The sequence below is a fragment of the Tetrao urogallus genome (genome assembly GCF_951394365.1).
Source record: "Tetrao urogallus genome assembly, chromosome: 1".
In the NCBI taxonomy this organism is placed as follows: domain Eukaryota; kingdom Metazoa; phylum Chordata; class Aves; order Galliformes; family Phasianidae; genus Tetrao; species Tetrao urogallus.
The window spans coordinates 182,110,378-182,134,390 of NC_136813.1; the positions used below are offsets into that span (position 1 = coordinate 182,110,378).

Here is a 24,013-nt window from a genome sequence, read left to right on the forward strand (position 1 = left end):
CACCCCTTCAGATTCATTTTGCTAAGCTAGACAGACTGAGGTCTGAGCAGCCCACATAAATCACATTTCCTACTCCTATAATATTTTTCATGAACTCTCTCCCCTGATTTGTCATCTTCCTGCTTAAACTGCGTGCACCACAACTGGGCAGAGACAGCCAGGACAATTTAAACAGTTTCATACACAAAGGTTATTTATCCTCCCAAGTCCTGCTGGTTTAATTCTCTGCTCTACAATCACCTTATATCTTTGCCCTGATACCAAAGCACTTTCAGTTAATATATTTTTCTATGCTCTTACACCTTTCAGGAGTCACAAATTATAAGAAAAATAAAAGACGACCCATGTAAGTGTGCCCCAGACTTTTCCTTCATGAAAACAAGCAAGCAAAAACACACAAAAACCCCAAGTAAACCCTTCATCATTTACCTAGATAATCTAACTCATGTGTTGTCTGTCCTTTACCATCTACACTCTCTGCTCAATAAAACGCTATTTACAGATGTTTCAGTCTTGGCTTCTGAGATTGAGTAGCACAAGATTCAGTTAAATACATGCTGAAATCACACTGAAAGTTATGTCCTTTGTTTATCACCTTCTATAGGAAAACACTGTTTTTAGACACTATTTAATAACTACAGATGCATAAGAAAGATGTCTCTGGGGCGGTGTTGCACGGAAGGAGCTGTAAGAATAAAACAAATTAATCTCAGCAGTGATAAGCCAAAGCAAATAGACAAATATTTTTTGAATCATTTATTTTGTAATAAGTCCTTACCACTGAGAAACCTGCCAGAGCATTGGATGTACAAAAGTTTAGGTAGCAGGGAGACCTATGTCAAAACCTGAGAAAACAATGAAAGGTGGATATGTACAGGAGTATGGATTCCATCCTGTTATGACAGCTGCTGCATGACAAGCTATTGGTGCAAAAATGATACATGAGTGATATTAGCTACCTCTACAGTTTTGTAACTTTTCATGAAGAATGAATGATATACAATATATTGAATCCATCCCAGACTGTTGACACATTATAACCTTGACTGTGTAAGCACAAAGTCAGAATTCAACTAATTTGTCATTAAATGATGCAAATATAATCCTTTACATTCACTTTAATAACCCCTTTTCATATGTTCAAGAAAGAGGTATGTTCTTGTCAAGGCTTTTATCAACACTCGCATTAAAGAAACTCCCTAGATATTTTGGCGTCTAGCTAGGCTCCCACAATAATCAGCTGTTTTTCATCTGTGACTTATTATACAATCTGTAGAGCATGTAGCTACGCTTAGAACCAAAGGATCAGGGGATAATTCAGATGGGCTTGGACCTCAGAAGGTTGCTATGTCCAACCTTCTGCTCAAAGAGGAGTGACCTGTTGAGTCAGACCAAGTAGTTCTGGGCTTTATTGAATTGACTCTTGAAAACATCCAAGGACACAGACTGTACAATCTCCCTGGGCAGCCTACTCCACCTTCTGATGCCCTTGTGGTGAAAGTTTCACCATCTATCCAGATCTATAGCTATGCTCAGGTTCATAAAGCCCAGAATACATTTGGCCATCTGGATCCCTCAGAAGTCTTGCTCTCAAGCGTACTGACTATTCTTTCTGTTCGGTATTATCTGAAACCATGATGACAGTGCCAGGATAAACTTCTCATTTGTCACTGGCATCCATGTAGAATGCAGACAGTTAACCACTAGGCTCTGCAGCCCACCGTTCAACCAGCTTTTTACGTATCTATGTGTATCATGCCATTACACACTTACACGTTTGGCTGCAGTCGCAGTATATGGCATAATGGGAGAAAGATTAGAGTCAAATTTGTAGTTCTTATGATCTGATGAAAGCTAAACTAATGGACAGCTTGTATTTGATTAATGTGACTTGATGATGAAGGCAGCTTCTTGTATTTTGCTGAGAATTTACCATGACAAAGGCAGATTCATAAGCGTATCTGAAAAAACTACAGTTTTCACAAAATGTCTGAAAAACATGTGAATATTGTAACCGATTCTGATACTTGTTCATGAATAACGGCTTCCATGTCTCTATTATGAATGGGCAATGGAAAGAGGAACATGAGTAGATGAATAAAACAGTGTGAAGACAACAAGCATCGAAGTTAGGAATCTATTTGATTTTATTTATGAATAATTGGAATCCCCACTCACTAAAAAAACATCTTATGCTCTATCTAACCTGTTCCATCTAACCTTCCATCCTGTTATGACAGCTGCTGCATGACAAGCTATTGGTGCAAAAATGATACGAGTGATATTAGCTACCTCTACAGTTTTGTAGTATTGCAAAGGATCACTCAAAACTTGTTATTTCTTTAGTACTATTCATCTTCCAGGTGCTTTAATGATTAGAACATCACAAATGAGAAACATACATATATATGTATGTATATATACACATATAGTATTACTTAGTTCAGCCCATGCCAGTGCAGAAGTTTTTCTTGCCTTTGTCCTACATGCTTGTGTAAAAAGTCCTTTTAGGTACTTGAAAGTCACCGTAACATAACTCCTGAACCTCCTCTTTCTCAGGCTGAACAAGCCCAGCTCTCTCATCCTTTCTTCGAAGGAGCTTCAGCACTCTGATCATCTTATGCCTCTCTTCTGGATCCACTCTAACAGCTTCATGTTATTCTTATGCTGGGGTCCCCAGATCTGGATGCAGTACTTGAAGTGGGGTCTCACAAGAGTTTTTTCTCTGAGAAAAGCCCAAAGGCACCTCATTGGGGAACGTGGCACAGCAAACACAGTGCAGTACAAATACTTAGACTTGCAAACCCATGCCACCACCAAAATAGGTCTGCCAAAATACTAAGCTTGACCAATGAGCTTTTCATTTTTTCTCTATCATTTCTAAATTCATGATTATTACTCTTCAGTAAAATACATATGTGGTTTTCTTTGAAAAAAAAAAAAAAAGGGTTTTGAAGGGCAGAATAGTTAAAAACTGATCAGACTAAGTCAGGGAAACTTTCTAGGCAGGAGAGAGCAAGGTTGCACAGATATGAGCAGAGGACAACTCTGGAGGATGACTATGGAAAGAGTGAAACATTCCTTACCATTCCAGACAGATATTTTCTATTTTGCTTATTTTAACTGGTGACACACCACAAAGATGCACATACAGAAAGAAGAAGTGGAGATTATATAAAATATGTCCAGAGATATCCACAAGTCTGTCTTACTCGTCATCTTCAGTATTCCCTTCAAAATGCATCAGACGTTTAAAAAGCATTTAAACTCACAGGTCATTCAAATGGCTTTTCAAGTGCTTTATACAACCCTTTTTCAACCTAAAATGGAAGTCTAAGATTTCATTAATTCTGTTTTTCATCCCTGATGGGTTTCTCTGTAGCTGTCTGTTTGCAAGACAGGCTCAAAACGACAGTAGTGTCCCATGCACTGAAATAAAAAGGAAGGTTTCCTTAGCAACAATATTGACAAAAAAGCTCTCATGATTTTCTCCCTCACTTCTGTGTCTTCTTAATAGCTTGAATAATCCAAATAGTGGGGAAAGGCAACATGCATTTGATCTTAATGAACTGCAATGACTAGAGACAGCATGAAAGCAAGCAAAGGTATCTGAGCTATTTATAAACTAGTGGATCAGATGACTCAGATTCAGCAGCATTTGGAATTATTCATATTATTTTCAGTGAGTCATTTAAGGAGACACTTAATTGTGTCAGGCTGTGTGCAAAATATTCTTAAACTTTCTTTTTACCAGCAGTTCCATCTGATAACTGTAATGTATAGGAGGCCAAGTATGAATTATACCTTCAGTACCATTGAGAAATGGGGAAAAAGGCAGGGTGTAAAATAAAGTGGCCATTTGAATCCCAAACTCTGAAGAAGACTTGGACTTGTTTGTGGCTTCTTAGCCCCAGATCAATTTTCACCAGACCTGTTTCCCAGACATCAATTTTGACTATTTGGGGCTTCTTTTAACACTTCATCTCATCATGCAATAGTCATTCTATCCATAGATGGATTTTTCCCATGACTGTGAACATTGCAGAAAATCAAACAAAATGAGAAAAACAAGTCATTCTTCGAATGGAACATTATCTGGGTTTTTTCATCATTTAGCATTTAGCATCCACAGTATTTATTCAGCATTTACAGATTTTTGTCACTTATTATAAGAAGGCTCATCCTGTACAGCTATGTGCATCTTTGATGTGACTGTAGATGATGAGGACTATTTCCTTCCCGTGTTACTATGGGAACATCTGCCGTACTGGAGATGCTAATGGAGGATATGGTCCTCACGGCTACCTTTACACCAACCTGTTTATCATTGCTTCTGAGAACATCTATCTAAAAGGAAACTCTTTCAAAGTCTGGCCACAGTTAACAACTGAAATTGACTCCATATTCTGGCTATCAGTTTCTGGATAAAACATTGACCATGAGACTACCAGCTATAGAAACTGGAAACATAGCTGAGAACAAAGCAGAAAAATGAGCACTCCCAAATCTTCCATAGTTGAATTCTACAATTGCAAGCTAGAGGCATTTGACACACAGCCAAATACTTGTCTGAGATGTTCAGTGATAAGCAATGTGTAATTAACAAAAGTCTTTGCTGATCCTTCTGGGACTGAGAAAACATCTAACTATCATTAGCATTCACTGAATGCCAAGACCAAAAGTATAAATATTACATTAGTCAAACATGAATATAAATGAAAAATGAAGTATGTGAAACTAGAGCACAAAGTGAATGTAGAAAAAATTGGGAATGTCAGAAATGGGAAAAAAAGATTCAGTCACTACAACAAAAAATCCATTGTTAATGGCAGTAGGGGCTGACACTGAACTTTGTAACTTCAATCCATTTCACTGTGTGGGACAGGGCAGTTGATAAGGACATCTGAACCTAAGTGTCTATGGTTAATGCACAAACTTCCAGGATGCTCAGTAAGGATGAAGATACAGTCTTGTTGATCGCGTGTAAGTGCCCCAGTGCTGGACTCACAAAGATCGTGGGGACAATAAGGACTGAAAGATTTGAAACAAAGTTTGAAACAGAGTTTGAAACAGGAGATGTGTCCTTTTGGAACAGCAGCTGGAGTTCCACTGAGATACACAATGCTTAGATATATGAGGGCTGCTCTCAGTTTAATGCCTTCTACTTTATTACATTGGTCTACGACATCAGAGGTGGATGTTGGTATTATGGCAGAAGGAGTTGAACCTTCCCATCCATATTCCATTCAATTTGCTGCCATATAACAGATGGCAGCAGAGGGGATGTCTGACAGAATGGCATCTGACATGGAAGTGCATGTGAAACAAAAGTGTGTCAGTGAATTCCTCCATGTGGAAAAAATGGTGCCCATTCATTGACACTTGCTGAACAGTTATGGAGACCAACCAGTGGATGTGAGCACAGTGAGGCAGTGGGTGGTGCATTTCAGTAGTGGCAACAAAGACAGTGGGTCACCTCCACTGGTGCAGATTTTCATGAGTGCAGCATGCAGACTCTTGTTCATTGCTAGTGGGTGAAAATACACAGCTAATGATTGTAACTATGTTGAAAAACAGTGCTCTGTAGCTGAGAATTTGTCCTATCGAACAGTTTTATTGTGCTGTTTGTATCTGTTGTATCTTTTGTAGTTTCCATGGAAGTAAATAGAATGCATTGAGAATTCAGAAGTGATTGCTTGATGTACCTGTTGCTCCCATTTACCATTTATCATGCACATGGAAGCATCTCAGGACACAAAACCTGCATTTTTTTTCTGATGAAGCTAACCTTGAACATGTCTGTTGGCTACCAAAGGGCATTCCCTCTGCAAGTCTATGATAGAACATAACTCACTGGATATTTGCAGTGCAGGCACTGGGACCACAGTATACGTGCTTTTCATTTTACACATCTGCATCTATATCACCAAAATACTTGTTAGTGTATGTTTTTCTAAATGATACTAAACAAAATGCTTTGTTTGAGTAACTGAAATCTCCTAGATTGATACACAGAGTCAAAGGAATTATTTGGTAAAGCCTAAAGTTGACATCTAGTGGCTGATCAGCTGAATCCCTTCACAGGCTTCTCTGACTAATTAATTGGATCTAATTAACCAACAGCAGTGGAATGTCAGACTTCTATACACATGTGTCTTAACACTGAACAGACTCCTATCTTTGTGTCGGCATCTCAAAATCTTCTAGGGACAGTTAATTTTGTGATCATCCTCCTCCAAGATTACTAGAAATTATAATCTTTCTTCTTTGTCAGCAGCACTAAAGCGGTGTAGGTGAGCTTGGATACCCAGTAGGTAAACAGAGCCCTCCGATGCTCTTGGCTATATATCCAACATCTTTCAGAAGCTCTACATTAAATATAAAAAAAAAACCTACACAGAATATCAAGTACTACTGAAATGTTTAATAAAGGGTGAATAAAATGCAGCTAACAGACAAAAAAGAAACATACAGGCAGGTTAGTGTCTGAAAAACAGATTTCTTTTATTTGTAGCCTGATGTTATTTTCTGCTGTGACCTTTCATTTTAGCTTGAAGTAAGAATTCTAAATCATAACCTAAATGAAAAGTGCCCAAACCTTGTATAAAAAATAAGCAGTACTTACTTACTGTGTGACCTGTAAAAAATAACAAATAAATTTTTGATGAAAAATATTTATTTTTCCGTAAAATGGTTCTGGAAAGAATAAAGATCATAATTCTCAGTCCATTCATTATTTTACCTTCAGTTTTCCTAAGTGAGACATTTTCTGTTGTGTCTTTTAAAAATATTCTATTCTCCAAAGGCTTTTGTTGTCAGAAGTTAATACAGAGAACTAGATCAGATCCTTCCTTTTTAATTTCGTTTGGCTATTCCACTAATACTTCTCACAACATCCTAAATAGCCGCTGTTCCTTGCTGACATTTACAAATTTCAAATATCTGAGAGTGTGTTTTGCAATCACTTTTTCATCATAGGTGTACAGACCATTTAATCTTTTCATCATACTGTTCTATCCAGACTCTATGAAAAATTAAATTGAATAAATATATAAACACTCTGAGTAATCAAACAAAATACTCAGTCTACTTTATTCACACTACTGACAGCTTATTTCTTCTTCGGGATTTTTTTTTTTTCTTCTAAAAAGTAATTCAAACCTGAACTTGAATGCAAACTTTCTGTAGCAATCAATAGAAAACTTCCAACTCACTCTGGTCACCAATAAGGTTTTTGTCACAAGAGTTTTCAATTATTACGACTACTGATTTTAACCCAAAGTAACTGGGCAAAAGCTGGGATACATTACCATAAATTATATAATTTCTTTGTTTACTGATGAAAAAATCAACAAAGACATGACTGTCAGTACAGGACACTCAGTTTGTCAGTGTTCTCTAATAATAAGGAACACTGAGAATATGAAAATCTATGCACGGTGAAGACTTTCACTTAAATCTTAAAGCGAGGACAATCACAAAGCCATGTGTTTATGGAATTGCTGTAAGGAACAACCACAATGGCTGTTGGTGTATCTGCAGAGATCTGGATACACAGAATACGGAATAACCGGAGAATGCAAACGTGTTGTGTACGACACAGGGCAAAGGGATATTTCAATTCCCAAAGTAATAGCCACTGAAATAGATACATCACTTAGTGTATTTTCATTTCTTAACAGCATTTATTTCTAACTCATTTGCTAACCAGTATGCATTAAGATATTTTTTGGTAGCTGTCAATGAAAATATAATTCTAAGTGGGAACAAAACTGAGATTAACATTTTCCAGCTTAGGCTCTTCCAGGTTCATCAGCTGACCTAGATGAGTACATCATAACTTTACTTTCGTTAGAGGCTATAAGATAGAAAAATAAAAGCTTTAATATCCCAAACCTAAACAGCAAAATTTGTCTCATAATTTTCAGGTTAAAATGCCTTCTTAGTCATATGATAGCCATTTTGTAGTGGCAATAAATTGCTTCTAGTTCATATGTATTTCAATTTATTTAATGCAGGTTGCATTCAACTATATTTCTATAAATTCTAATTTATCTTGTATGATGAAAATCATGTATTTATTATGTCACTGAGTGTTTAGCAAATATATAGTAGGTTCCTCTAAAATAAATGCCTCCTATTTATTTCCATGGAAACTACAACAGATACAAAGAACACAATATCACTACTTGACAGAAAATTATCAGCTACAGAACACTATTTTTCAGCATACTCACAATCATTAGCTATTCATTTTTTGCCAGCAATGTACTCGAACCTGCATGCTGCAGTCGTGAAAGTCTGCACAAGCAGAGATGACCCACTGCCACTGGTGCCACTGCTGAATCACACCACTGTCTAACTGTGCTCACATCCACAGGTTGGTCTCCACAAACATTCAGCAAGTGTCAGTGCATGTCAATGGGTGCCATTTTTTCTGCATGGAAGAATTCAGGGACACACCTTTGCTACATATGCACTTTCATGTCAGACTGCCCCTCTGCTGCCATCGTCAAATGGCAACGAAATGTGATGGAATTGATACTGCCAGAATGGGAAAAGCCACAGACTGGACATATTTTTGCCAGAAAAGGTGGCCTCTTGTTGGAACAGTTTGTCTTATTCAAGAAAACCACAGGAATTCTGTTCTTAAAAAAACATACAACTATTTGGGTAACATAAGCTACCTTTCCTCAATCAGGTTTTGGCTATTTGAATAGGTAAGAAAATATGTGTTAGTGTAAGGAAACTTTTAACCAAAAAACATTTAAGACAATCCAAGACTTAATGCTTTTACTGTATAAATTAATTAAAAATATACATCATTTATGGTACTGAAACATTTGCTCTTATTCAATCAAAGCTTTAATTCAAGTCCTGCCATTTTCAAAACTATTTAGTGCATTTTGGAATCAAGCATTTCTTATTCTTCATATATACTTTCCTGATCTTGTCACTTTTCTCAGAATGTTTTTCTAATATTAGAAGGCCAGTCCTTTCTAGATATTTTTGGAACTTTCCACATTATGCTAATACATCCTCCCTTCTTTACTGCCTTGTTTGTCTGCTGTTGTCATTCTGGTTATTTAAAAATTACAATGTTTTACTTGTTCCTTGTTTTTTTGGTTGAAAAGAACAAAATGCTTTACTTGTGGAGCGAGTTTGATTTGCCTGGAACCTAAATGAAGTGCTCTGAACTATGGGAGACAGGCTCAGATATAGTTCCCCTTTCACACAATTGTTTCAAATCTTTCTTTACTGCTGCACTTCAGAAGCAATACTATCTCAGTCTCATTGATATCTGTTTTACTAAACTTACTGCTATCTCAGGTCATTGCAGTTTCAATCCTTGCTTTCCAATTCTAAGTGAAAGATACTCATTTTCGGTTAGTTATTGATGGTTCATGTGGGGCCATTCAGAAATATATCTGTTATGTGAAAATATATCTTAAACACATCTCTTCAAAAAAGTGTAGAAGTTACCTAGAGAAAAAGATTTTATAGCAAAATACATCTCACAAGTACCAGCAAAGAGAAAATTGCTGAACCTAGAAAGTACAAACAATAACAACAAAAAAGAACAAGATATATATTATTAGAGTATGAAATAATCAAGGAGCTAATGAAAGTTGGAAAATCTGGTGAAAACTATAACAAGCTATTGATTGTGTTTATTAAGGCATGTTTTTCATGGAAGAAAAACATTAAATTTTGAGAAAGAAGTTCTGTGGGGATTTCAGATACCTCGTCCTTCATAAGCTACCATTGAAACCCATTAATTTGGAAAAGGCTGGGGAAGCTTGAAAGTTGCAAAGGAGCGCTTTGTACTAACAAGCATCACCCCTGAGGAAATAATAAAAGAAGCGGGTAAGAGAGTTCCTCTCTTACATTTGCTGTAATGAAAACAAGAATGAGAATGTATCAAAGGAAGAGCCATAAGTCAGTGAAGGTGTGCAGGAAAGAGACGGTGTCTGCAGAGGGCAAAATGAAGTAATTCTAGTGCGGAGAGAAAGGATGTACTCTTTACTTGATTTGACTTGCAAATACGTTATATCAGGAAAAAAATGCTGGCATAAAGTCATCAATAAACAATGATAGCTGGCATTCAGGCCCCAAAGGAGGTACAAGGATGGCCTAGCATGGAACATGAAATTCATAGTGTGACTCTATGGGCAGTGAGTCCTTTCCCTGGACTTTTAAGAGGGAAAGGCAATTTGCATCATCAACGTGATCTTCCCTAAGTTCCACAGACTACTGAACTTATCGAAATCAGTTCCAGTGTGAACTAAACCATGGATGGAATCGCTTTTGGTGTGTTTGTTTTCTGAAGAAGCATAATCTCAGTGTTTTGTTTACTACACATCCTACAGTTTTGCATCACTTGCAAAAGATATTTCATTTGAAAACCTCAATATTCCCTCTAATTTCACCTGCTAATTCTTTTTTTTTTTTTTTCCCCAGTCATTTTTTCACCTTGATTCCACTTCTTCCTTCTTGTGGTGCTTTATGATTAGGTCCCAGGTTACTTATGATAAACTCATTCAAACATTCAGACAACAGTGTTGAAGCAGTGAAGCTGATGCAGAAAAGACAGTGTGCACTGACTGGAACAAGCACAGTAAATTGACACATTGATAATTTACATCTCAGGTCCAGAATTCTGAGCATCTGAGTGCCAATAACCAATTAAAAAAAAAAAGGATGGGAAGTCAGGAAAGAATCCATTCACTGATTCTAAGAATATTTTGAAAGTATTTATGGATACATTAGAAATACTTAGACTGAAAAAATTACAAGTGAGAATGCTGGGTGAGAGAAGTCAGGGAGGAATACAATTATTACATCTCTTAGGAGGGTCAAACCCAGATTAAGAAGAGAAATTATTTAGGATGGCTGTATTGGATATAAATAGGAACAGTGCATTGATGCTGTGCAAAAGGAAATCTTCAGCCAAGTATCAGGAAGCATTTTCTCAGTGGTAGGATGTTAGATTACAGAGCTGTCTCCCAAGGGAGGTAGTGCTTCAGTGTATGAGTCATTTAAAATTAGACTGAAACAAAGCACCTGCAGATACCGCAGGCAACATAGCTTTGTTGGCAAGCAGACAATCTCAGTGACCTGACAAGTCTTAACCAGCCCTCCCCTCTGTCATTTCATTTAATTTTCTTCCGTTCATATTCAGGAAAATGAGAAAAATAGCATTCTGTGAAGCTCTTTTATTCATTTCCTCAAGTGCCTGATTGCAAATGAAAAATACATAAACTATCATAAATACTATCATAAATATTCAGATATCTGACAGATAAAACTGATGATCTACTAAACTATTCTCTGGTCTATGTTATTTAGGAAGTTGTTTCAAAGCATCCCCCTTCCTTTCCTACTACAGTGATGAATTTTGTTTGCCAGAAGGTGAGACAGTCAGCAGTAATCAAGTACATAAATGAGATTTAGTTATACCTGGAATTATTATGGTTAGATCTTATTTTTGGATCTCCTACTGCTTGAAACATCTAACTTTGCAGTCACCGAACAATACCAAAGCAAAATGGTAGCAACAGATATGAAGATGCTTCTAGAAACCATTCACGTGTTAAATGCAAGGAGTTAATATATCTGTCATTTTTTGTTACAGAATGTAGGAGCAAAAAAAGTAAAATGGCAAATAAAAGTTCAGTGTTGTCTAAACCAGGATAACAGATAACATCCACTGCAGAAAATGAGCACATGACTTCCTTGATTAGAAATGAGGATTTTTAATATATTTAACAAATTATATGCCTGAAGAATAGCTAATAGAATACCAATATTTAGGTAAGGGGCTTGGGGGAAGAATATCTGAATACCCAAAAACATACTGACTCATTATTCTGACCTCAAAAGTGTGCAAGGCTTTAAAAACTCTTTGAAGAAGAAATACAGTTACCTGATCTCTGTTTAATCTGGAAGTTTTAACTGGAGTTTTGTTTAGGAAGGGACTAAAATAACAGGATTTCTTTAGCCTAGCATAACAAGGATAGAAGACAAAGATACTCTCTCTGCTGGTTAGGGGCAATCATAAGCATGAAATTAAATATGAGTTGATATCTAAATATTGTACTTAATGTAATTTCAGACATGGTTGTTTGCCCTCTGTAGCACTCCAGTACCTGTTCCAGATATGTGCCCAGTCCTCCACTCTCACATGGAAACTATGCTGGATATCATACATACAATGGTACCTTAAAATACAGAGGATGGTAAGGTTTAGGATCTTGATTTCATCACAAAGTCATGTAAAGGAAACACAGTAATGACATAAAAGTGAATAACATCTTCATTGTAAGAATGAAGGCCAGAAGCTACAGACTGTTTCCTAAGTAGAACAAGAGCAACAATCAGAACAGTATTTCCATAGGACATAAGGGCAAAATTTATTACTCTGAGGTTGATCTTGATAAGTTTAAAACAGCAGAAGGATTCCAGATAGACATCTATTTCTTAGTAAGATGCTAGTGATGCAGAATGAGGAAGGCTTTTGTGATCAAAGCACACAACCAGAAGCACGTGAGGCTGGATAGCGTGGTAGAGAAAGCTTTAAACTAAGAATTATGGGGAAGGCAGAGATTCCTCAAACAAATGAGGAAGTTGTAGATGTGGTAGGCAAGTCAACGGTCAGGAGAAATGACAACTTAAAGGACACTCCATTTAATAAGGCAATGCATACAAGAAAGAAATGTATGTGGTACAATCGGACAGGGAAAGCTCTTGAGACTTTTCTGGTGAGCACACCTGGTTTCTCTGAAATACCTTGACCCTTTCTACACAATGCATCCTATCACTCTTATATCATATGTTTGATGAACCAGTATTGGCCCAAGTAACAAATCCAGAAGTACACAACTGGTAGTTTCCAAATCCGTTTTGTACCTGAGATTTCTCTTCTGCAGGCTAAACTGTCCCAACTGACTCATCCTCTCTTCATCAGAAAGATGTTCCTATCTCTTCATCATCTTCATGGCCCTTTGCTGTTATTGTTCCAGTATGAGCACTGCTCTTTTGTACTAGGCAGCTCTGAAGTGGACACAGTACTCAGATGTGGCCGCATTGGTGCCAAACCGAGAGAAAGGATCACCTTCCTTGACCTGCTGACAATGGCCTTTTATTATGCAGACCAGGATACTGTTGGTAATTTTTCCACAAGGGTGCATAACTTGTTCACAGTCAGCTTGTCGTACAGCAGAAACCCAAAGTATTTCTCTGCAGAGCTGTTTTCCATCCAGTCAGCCCTAGCACATAGTGGCCTATGAGGCGAGAATGAGAGAGTTGGAAAAGTTTGGATTGCAGAAAGAAGTTTCAAGGGGAATCAATCTGTATAATAAATATTTGAATAAATACTTGATGGAACAGAAACAGACTCTTATCGGTGTTGCCCAGTGGCAGGACAAGAAGTAATGGAAAAGAATTAAAAATGGGTAAACTTCATCTGAACACAACAAAAATTTCTTAGTGAGGGTGGTCAAACATCGGAATAGATTGCTCAGAGAAGCTGTGGAGTCTTCAGCTGCTAAGATATTCAACCCAACTGGTCATGGCCTTGAGTAACCTGAGTTAGCTGACCCTACTTGAGCAGGGTGGTTGGACTAGATGATCTGAAGGGGCTCCTTGCAATCTAAAGGATTCTGGGATTCTGTGAGCCTGTAATCTGAGGATGATCATTCCATAGTCCATGCCAGATAGAACAAGAGTAGACAGACTGACAATCTGTCAGTCAGATAACAGTCGCTGAAATGTCAAAACGTATGAAACTTAATAATATCAGGTTTACTTATATAACTAGACCTAGAACTTGACCTCCACCTGTCAGATTTCTTTTGCAGTCCTAGGGAATTTTACAGCGGACTTCCTCTAAATGTATGCTCATCAGTGCTGCTGATGAAAATGGTAGCTTTTCTCCATATCTCTACCCAATAGGGTAAAATGTTGATGCATTTCACTACTCTCTGTTTGAAGAGAATTCAGCCCTTGAATTGATGTCTGCTAAAGACATCTTCTGGGATACTAAACAGATCTTTAGTAGCTAAAATGATATATAAATTGCATCTACTTAACTCCTTCAGCACTGGCCATTTAACTTACCATGCCTGAAGTAAGAATTGAAGTCCTCAATATAGAGAACAAAATGCCTCTAGGGGTTGCTTAAGAGAAAGAAGCTATACACTTAATGTAACAATATGAATAACCTCCCAGTCACATGCTGTTTTTCCTGGTGAATTCTTGACTTGTTCACACAATGAAAATGCACAGTATGAAAACATTCAGGAGAAATAGCTATTCAGTGCTTTCAATGCTTATTTTTATCTGAATGCTGTGTGCCTTCATGCCACATATCACGCAAACTTTTGCAGTTGATAAAAGTAGGCATGCTGTGAAGAGGCTTTTTATCCCTTAATCAATGAACAGAAATAAAACATTAAAGATAGCTGGCTTGTTTTACCTTCTTTTTCCTTGAAAAGTTATGTGGAAAGGGGCTTACTAAACCCTTCTGGAAAACTCCATCTCAAAAACTAATGCAGTATAGAGCATTCTCAGAATGAGAGATGGAAAGAATGAGATAAAGAAGCAAAGGAAATCAATTATTCTGTAAATTGCAGTTCAGTTTCATGAAGATTGTTATATAACTGTATCACTACGTTTGTCCAAACCCTTTTTACAACTAAAGCAAATAAAGGCATACTGACAATCTGACAGGTTGTGGCAGTGCTAAAAGCAGTAGAATCTACAACCTGCAATTAAAGTAAGAACAACAACAAAATACAGTTTCATAGATATACTAACTGCACATTGTATGAGCAATGTATTTATGAGAGCAGAAATGTATTTCTTGAAAAGTGTCACTGTGTATGTAATGCAAGCTTCTTCTAGAACCTTGTATACCTAATCAGAGTGCTGCACTTTAATAAAAGTTTCTTGAGCTCATATTAGCCTTCACTGTTGGAAAACACTATATTAAAAAAAACAGGCTTTGTACAAGCCCTACGGCATTAAGATTAACATTCACTCTAGAAACTTGAGAAGCAGACGACACGTTCAAAAACCTGTATGATTCTCCTCAGACTTTGTCCTTTAATCTTATTATGCCTGGAGTGATTGCCCTTTTTTCCCATGTGGCTTTTGCTGATAAAATCACTAGTACCATGAGTAAAAAATCAGCTTAGAATACAGTAAATTACTCATAATGCTCATAATAAATCAAATAAAAAAGCATACAGAATTGTATGAGCAAAGACTGCCTAGTCTGGAAGGCTGCAGTTTAGAAGATAGTATCATCTTTTCACTTCATAACCTCCCCAAAATACTTCCTCCTTTCTTCTATGAGCTTTTACAGAAGAGCAAGAGAAGAGGTTTACTGAACCACAGTCAGTTTTGCATCCTCATAACACAAAGCACCTCCTGTTAATTTGTTAATTTTTAATTGCAAAAACAACAAAAACAACAAAACAACAAAAAAACCAAACAACTTGCTTTATTCCATTCCAGGAAGTATATACATTGTTTACCGGTAGAGCCTTGCGTTATCTAGAAAGCCCCTCCCTAACATTGCTGGTAGCCCCTCAGTATGAGGGCTCATGAAGTCGCAAAGGCTACTAACGAAGTAGCAAAAGAACTAATACTGTAAGGATATTGCCAGGTGAGGTCATGGAGGGTGTTTGGTAAGTAGTGCTGTAAGGGGAATTCCTTTATTTCTGTCATTTTTATTTGCATCTTTTCCCTTCCCCGCTGAATTTCACCACTGAATATATAAAGGCAGATGTCTTCATACCATCTGTCCCCTTTCATATTTTTTCAAGCAGAATCAGAGTTTTAATTTAAATTTTCATTGATTAAGAGATTTTTTTATCCTGTCTCAGGCAGAATAGAGGTTTTCCAAAGACAATAACAATTTCAGCATCCTACAAGAGATTTTATTGCTATTTGTTTTAGCTGTGGGGTTTCTATGCTAAACAGGGTACCAACATGGCTGCAAAAATATGACAATTAAATGTGTGCTAGAGGTTATTGAGAAAACTACCTGCAATCAACATCTGCAGACTGGTTAGATTTTTTTTTCTCAAAGGACTTGAATACAAAGCTATGAACGGTCAATGGCTTTTAATTAGGTTTAACTCATAGAGCAAAATACTGCCTGACATATCCCAAGTGCGAGTATTGTGAGGAGATTCCAGCTTCTTAGCATTCTCCTTGTTCATCTGGAATGAGAAGAGCTCCTCACAACAGTGGTGGTACAGGATCTGCTCCACAGCCTGTGTCCTCTGCTACTGAAATTCTGACAGGTCTTGCACATATTTAGCAGTGGAGGAGGAAATGCTTGCACCTTCTCCCTTTTCTCTACACAAAAGTTTTTCAAAACATTATCATAGAAAACCAGTAATGGGATATTTTGTGATACTAAGCTGTTTACTTAGGCTACTATAATATAAAATGGCAAAATAGCTTGTTTTGGAATAGCCCTTCTGGAGTTGTTATAAGCCAGGCTGAATGTAATTCTCTTTAACAGACTGAGTTAAAAATGCTTAGAATGAAATTTTCCCATACTAGAAACCAACAGTCCTAGTAAAACTCTATGTTGCAACATCATTGCATTTCTCCATTTGTAAATGATTAATCTAAAGCATTTATTGTTAAGCTGCAAGAAGGTAACTGTGAGCTGCACTATTCCCAGATCTTCCCAGTGATGCAGCCTTCCATTTCTTACAATGAAGGAATGCTACTCACACTTCTAAGAGCCATTCAGTCACTGTACTTTCTATCCTTCTCCACTGTCCACCCTTTGTTAGGTTACCACCTCCTTTTACTCAACACAACATTCACCCCTTCCACCTTCCCTTGCTGATTTTCTACACTGGGCCCACCACTCCACCTGCATGATTCCATTCAACTCTGCATTTCCTTTTGCCTTTCTAGTTCATGCTAGCACCAGCTGTTACAAAATAAAATCCTTTCACATTTCCCCACTACTCCTGACATCCCCTCAGGAAGAACTAATTATATCCACACTATGACATCACTAATCTTATGATTTCATACCTCCTTTGAAGTGTTTCTATGCATGATCATGACAACAATCAAATTCCACTCCACTGAGACTCACTGCTGTTGCTTTTTTTTTTTACCTTCTTGTGTTTCCCCTACTGACTGCTTTCATCTATTGTCCTTCATCTCATGCTGCAACTGTAAATTCCTAAGGGAAAGGTTGTCCTTTTCTCTCTGCTTTTAGTGCACCTAGTCAGTGGCTCCTGGTCTTTGCCTGGGGCTCAATGACACCATAGCAACAAGAAATAAGGTCAGACTGGTTCTTTCATTTAAAGCTCCTGTAACCTCTATGCTTATTAGGGGTGAGCATTCATGTGCACAGAACACAGAGGAAAAACTGTGTCATTAGCCTACAATCACTTTAATATCTGCGAGAGATCCTACGTAGATATCTATCCCTGGACATAAAGGTGAATTTGATTTCTTTTCATCATTTTAAAAATTTGTTATTCTCCTCAGGCAGACTAAGATAGTTTTCTTATTGTAGATTTTCTTCTGGAGCTCCAAATTTGGTGATTGAGAATGTAATCTAATTCAGGGGTGATCTAAGATCACAGCAACATTTTTCTTTGCATTCCTCTAATCTCAAGCAGTCCCCAAGAATGGATAAATACCAACATGTTGTGATCATGACTAACTCACATCCTGTCTCCTCCTATTGATGACTGCAGGAGTTCAGACTTCAGTTTTTAGATAAAACTAAATTCTGAAAATCCACTCTGTTTCCAGACACTGTGGCACCTTCTCTCCTGCACCATTCTCAGTACTGGTGCATTTTTCTTGTGTAAGACTTTACTGCATCCTTGGAATCTTTCAACATTCATTCTATATTTTGGACTAATTTCTGTCTACATGATGTAAAATAACTGGACATACAAATCATCAACTGGTTTAATATATTTTAATCTATATCAGAATATCCGGAATTGATTTTTGTCCCTGTCCCCACTATTTTTACTGGAAATACAACTGAAGCCTTCCATATGCAAAAAAAAAAAAAAAAAAAAAAAAAAAGAAAAAAAAAAAAAAGAAAAAAAAAAGAAGGTATTCTTTTACTTACACACAATGTAAAACAGAATAACTATAGCTGAATCCAGATTAAACCCAGTACAGTTTATTTTTTATTTTTTTTTCTTTGTTTCTTCAGAAACTGCTGCACTTTGAAACAAACACTGCTTTTAGCCCTTGCTTTTTGTTGGCCTTTTATCTTTTTTTTAATTAGCTCACTTGGGAAGTAATGTAACTGTTTTGCTGAAAAAGTTGTATCACTGTATACCCTGTGTAGCTGAATCCTTCTTTTCAATTAACCATACAAATCCTGGCACTTCTCAAACGTTTATATTGAATTATTCCACATTTGGCACTACCTGCTTCCCTCAATACCCTTCATTTTCCTTAAGATCATATTGATAAGAAGCAGCCCATTCTTTTTTGTTTGTTTATTTGTTTGTTTACCTATCAGGAGTCTACCATAGCAGCCACGAACAGGGTTGTATGCAGTACTGCAAAGCCTTAGAATACCTTGCTATTGAAGCAAGTAATGAAAGCTAGGTTTCAGAAAAACAAAACAAAAAAAAACCCCAACCATAAAAACCAAACAACTCCTCACAATGTCACAAAAATGAATGCTTATGCCTTACTGCAAAATGCTTTCTGCTGAAAGCAAAGGAATACAGAAATTACAGTCCAATCTTTGTTAGCATACAGAAGTCTTAGATTGGTTTTATAGATCATTCTTCAAACCAGGTAGGAGACTAATGCTCACCTTTGCTCCCAGATAACTCCTCACTCCAGGTATGTGAGAAGGATCCTTCTCACACTGCTCTCCAAGAAGAAAAACAGAAACACGTCCTGAATACACAGCACAGAAGGAAGGCCAATAAAGAGGGAGAGCTAGAACTGGTGAAGGACATGAAAGAGAACAGAAAAGGTTTCTACAACTATAGAACTAAAAAGACCAGGGAGAGTGTGTTGCCAAGTGTGATAGATGATCAAGTAAGTGATGGGGAGCCTGTAAAAGGTACCCAGTGCCTTCACTCCCTCAGCCTTCACTCCCTCAGCCTTCACTGGTAAGGGCTGCTGCTCACAGGTCTTTGAGTTCTTTACTTAAAGGCAAACACTGGCAGAGGTGCTTCCATGGTACAGCAAGATCAATTCAGGTACTGCTTTGGTCTTCTGGACATACACAAGACTTTAGGAACAGATAAAATGCATCTGAAGCTGCTAAGGAAGTTGGCTTGATATTACTTTAGGGTCATTCTCTATCATGTTTGAAAAGCTGTGGTAATTAAAGGAGGAACTGTTATGAAGGGTAATTGTTAAAACTATTTTCAGAAAGGCAAGAAGGATTCAGAAGAAGGTTTGTTTTTTTTTTTCAGAAAAAGGCAGCCTTTGATTCACAGGAATTTGTTAATAGGAATCCATAGAAAACCGCTGTAGCAATAAGGAGTTTCTACATGTGGTTTAGGAGGAATCTCCTGTTACTGGACTGCAGGTTGTAGAAAATAGCAGACCACTGTTTCCTACAGCAACACAACTGTTGTTTTTTTTTTTTCTTTTCTTCTGAAACGGAATAATTAGGAATATTGCAAACACTGCTGTGTATATCCAAAATGATATGAAACTCAGATCAGCTTCACAGGAATACAATTACATGATTAATAGCATGTAAACTGGGTAAGATATTCAAACACTGTGCGTTCTCAGTAATGTGGTAAACAATGTAGAACTCTGTAACTGAGCAACGAAGATAAACATTTCTCCAGAACAATGACATATGTCATAATTTGTAATTTGAGTTGTTAAATTCTTTAACATCTTTTGTAATACCTACAGACAAATGCATTTTATCAGTTCAATAGCCTGGTAGCACAGCCCGTACAGGTTTTGTCAGAGTTCTTTGAACGCAGTTTGCATTTAAACTAAAGCAGCACAACACATGCTAGTGTTGTCAAAGCTCAGTTAGAAATGTATCTGAAATGTACACACTAACTGGCTGTGCTCTTCTCATAAGAAGTCAAAACCTAATATGTCACATAGGTAGCATTAATACATAGTGTATAGAGGTAGACAATATTACGGTACAGACTGTAATTAATCCCTCTAACTAGTGCGTGACTGTTTCTACTAACTACTTTTAAACCTCCTAAGAGATGAAACTTGGATCACCACCTCTGAATATTATTCTAACATTTTAATCACATAATTATGAGAAAATTTCTTCCCAGCGTTAAATCCAAATGTTCATTTCTTCCAGTTACATCACATTAGCTCTGGATACTTATTTTAACTTCAAATTATCTTTATTCGTCCATGGAGTTCACACATTTTAAATTCTCTGAGCTTCTCAATCATTACTCAACAAAGCTCTATCTGATGAGTTCTCTAAATGTATTCCCTACAGCCTTCCAGATAATTTGCATTACTTTTGTCTGGACACTTCCATTTGGTAATACATTTCTGGTAGTGACTGCACAGGATTTTGAAAAATAAGCATGTCGTGGAATGAGCTGAGCTATGGTGAACTTGGCTGAGGTAAGAAGATGAAGGTTAAGGTAATTTCCTGATTTCTCTGATGCAGAGACCCCCTTGGTGCTGTTCAAGTTTTGTTATAAAATGAAGTGCATTGACTGGTGCTTCAAGTGGGCCTGTTTGAGTAAAAGAGTTTTCTGGAGCACACTGATCCAAAGAAAAGGCGTTCTGTGGCACCTGGTCCTGCCCAATATCCTGGAAACATACACAAGCAAAGAAAAATGTTTACTGCCTGAGTAAATTACATCCAAATGATTTCCTTAGGAAATTACCAGCTGATGTGATTTAAAGCAATCCTGAGCTGGGAGTAAGTTGCTGCTTGTGGTAGGCGTAGAATCTCAACAGAAAACAGGTTAATTGAATGTCTACATGCTCTTCTGCTGAACTGTGAGAATCAAGTGTTGTTTCTGCATTAGAATTGTATAATATTATTTTTATTTTATGATCTCCGCTATCATAGTTCTTTCTGGGAGTCCCAGTAGATTAACTTGGGGAAGATCTCCGATAAGTTTACATCACTTATCGTATAGACGAACCTTCCCAGGAACGCATACTCTGTATATAGGTGTATATATGTTTATTTTGTCATACACACTGCCAGAATATCCTGCACGAGAGCAAACCAGAGAACAAGCCATGGCATGCCCGAGGAAGCGCCTGAAGAGACATTGGGAAGGCCTGACATCATCCCCCAGTGCTCTTTGTTTAACGATAAGGACTTTAAAGAAAATCACCATATCAATAGGACAAGGAGAGCACCGAGACATCTTGGAAACAACAGGATGACTACTGACTGGCACCAGATAACAAATAAATGAACAAATAAATAGTAAATGTAAACCTTCTGATAAGATTGTGAACCTGGAGTACCCAGCCAGAGGGGAAACAGGGGAGGGGGAGGCAAGGGGGAGAAAACAGGGTATAAAGGCTGTCATGTTGTGTCCATAGGCGCGCTCCTACTTGCGGGACGCCCGCCATTGCAATCGCGAATAAATTCTGCTTTTATCAGAGATACCGTCCTGACAAAAATTACTTGGATTATTTCCAACATGAACAATACAGAATTAGCCAGCAGAAATATGGGGTCTACCACGCCAAGCGTGACAATACTGACCTTGTGCCTGACACAACTGGTTAAAAAAAAGTGTAGGTGTGCTCAGCCCAGAGCAGAGGAGCCGAGGGCAGGCGTGATGGCGGCTGCAGCTCCTCACAGGGAGCGGAGGGGGCAGCGCTGAGCTCTGCTCTGTGTGACAGCGACAGGGCCCGAGGGAACGGCATGGAGCTGCGTCAGGGGAGGGGCGGGAAAAGGGGCTCGGGAAAGGCTCTGCACCAGGGGGCGGTGGGCACGGCACCGAGTTGCCAGAGTTCAAGAAGAGTTTGGAGAGTGCTGTCAGATAGATGTAGGGTTTTTGAGTGCTTTGATTTTTGAGTGTTCATGTGTAGAGTCCATTAGGGTCCAGGGGTTGGACTCAAAGATCCTCGTGTGTCCCTTCCAACTGAGGATATTCTGTCATTCTATGAGGTAGAGCACTGGCCTGTACACTGGGATGCTCAGAAACACTTCTCTGGTCACCATCAGGGAAAAATGACAAAATACTTAAATAAAGCTTTCTAACTGCCTTCCCTTTCACCCCTTCCCCCCCCCCCCCCATCAATGAAGGAAATATGATTTTCAATGTTTTAAAATGCATTAAGAAAATTAGAAATTATTCATTATAAATGCAACTAGCATTAGACTTTTGGGCTTCTGCTCTGCTTCTCTTCTTCTTCTTCTTTTTAATATGCCAATAATACTTTGATTTTCCTATTTAATGATGAGAATGAGATTCAGTTCCCCCCTCTGTACTTGCAACGGGAATGCAATCTTTAAAGTATCTCATATTTCTCTGCGCCCTTGAAAACAGTTTCTGCTGTTAAAAGATATGACCTCTTAATGACTATTTTTATCTTTGTCTATGCACATCTACCCTGACAGTTCCTCTGCTTATCATTTCAAATCAGAATATTTCTTTAACTACTATATTCAAGCCTTAGTAAGGCAGCATTTTATTATTTTTTATTAATTTCCTTTGTATCCTTTTGCTGTGGAGTGCTCTGGATGCTCTGCTCATAAGGGAGCATTGCATACAGTAAGTAAGAGGATGTTTGGATTCCCTACAATTTTTTTACATGGAAGAACAGAATCAAAACCACTGGATTCAAACACCAGTGGTAAAGCTGTTGTCACCACAGTGGTGTAATTAACAACTCCATGACAACCTGGAGCAGTATTTCAGTCACACTTCACATTTGCAGATCACAAAATTAAATTAAATTAAGTTACTAAGAAGTATTTGCCTGACTTTTGTCTCTGCACGGTCTAAATTTGTCTTGGAAGCGAATTTGTCTTGGCAACGAATGACTGCCTATGCAAAACTTAGTCTCTCTTGGGCATGAAGACTCTGCACATCCCAGGTGAATGGAATCAGAACATACCCCTATACCAGGTGCCTGTTTAGTAGTTAAAATAGCTTCAGCAAGATTTGAATTAACCAGTGAATGAATTTGAGATAATTCCAAACAATCAAACAAAGAAAAACAACAACTCAACTTTGGATGAAATTAGTGGCACAATAACTGAAATACTTGTTTTTCATAGGATAAAATTAAGGACTGTTCTTCTACTGAGTAAATACAATGTCTTTGCTAAAGTAAATATTATGAAGGCCTGCTGAAGTAAACAAAATTCAGAAGAAAAGACTAGTTGGTATGTTATCCAGTGGGATACTGGTTAAATTCAGTTCTTTTCATAATTGTCACATCTTTAGCAGATATGAAAAAGTTTTCTATGTCTTTATTTCTTACAAAATTCCATACGGCTAAAATGTATATTTTTGAAATGCAGATATATCCTTATAGATCAAACACATTTCTTTTTCCCTAGAGTGTGCATACATGGAAGATTTACTGTTTCTGGTACTGCTACTACTTATGCTTCTTTTAAAAAGCAGTTCTACCTGCAGACTGCATTGCTCTTCAATTCTTACATTATCAGTACTTTGTTATGTCATCTTACAATAACCTTCAGTCATGTACCTTAGCATATCAGAGTTTTAGAGTAGTACTGAAACTGTTATATTTCTGTTTATGAGCACTGGCATTCTTACCCAATATACAAGGGTTGCTGTGAAAGCAATGCCTCCTACTACGTTGGCCCACTACATCAGAGGCAGATGTTGATGGTACAGCAGTAGAAGTTGACCCTTTCCATCAGTATTTCATTACATTTTGTTACTGTGCATAAGATGGCATCAGAGGGGCAGTTTGATAAAATGATGTCTGACATGGAAATGCAGATGAAGCAAAGGTGTGTCACTGAATTCCTCCATGCAGAAAAATAGGCACCCACTGACATTCAGGGATGCTTTCT

The 24,013-nt window shown here is 37.6% G+C and overlaps 1 protein-coding gene across 3 annotated transcripts in view; it reads right to left on the reverse strand.

The window, feature by feature from the left end:
- Positions 1–24,013, reverse strand: part of MAGI2 (membrane associated guanylate kinase, WW and PDZ domain containing 2) — a gene marked incomplete at both ends in the record, with an annotated part of 716,521 nt that overhangs the window by 260,713 nt on the left and 431,795 nt on the right. The gene's annotated exons all lie outside the window — the stretch shown is intronic.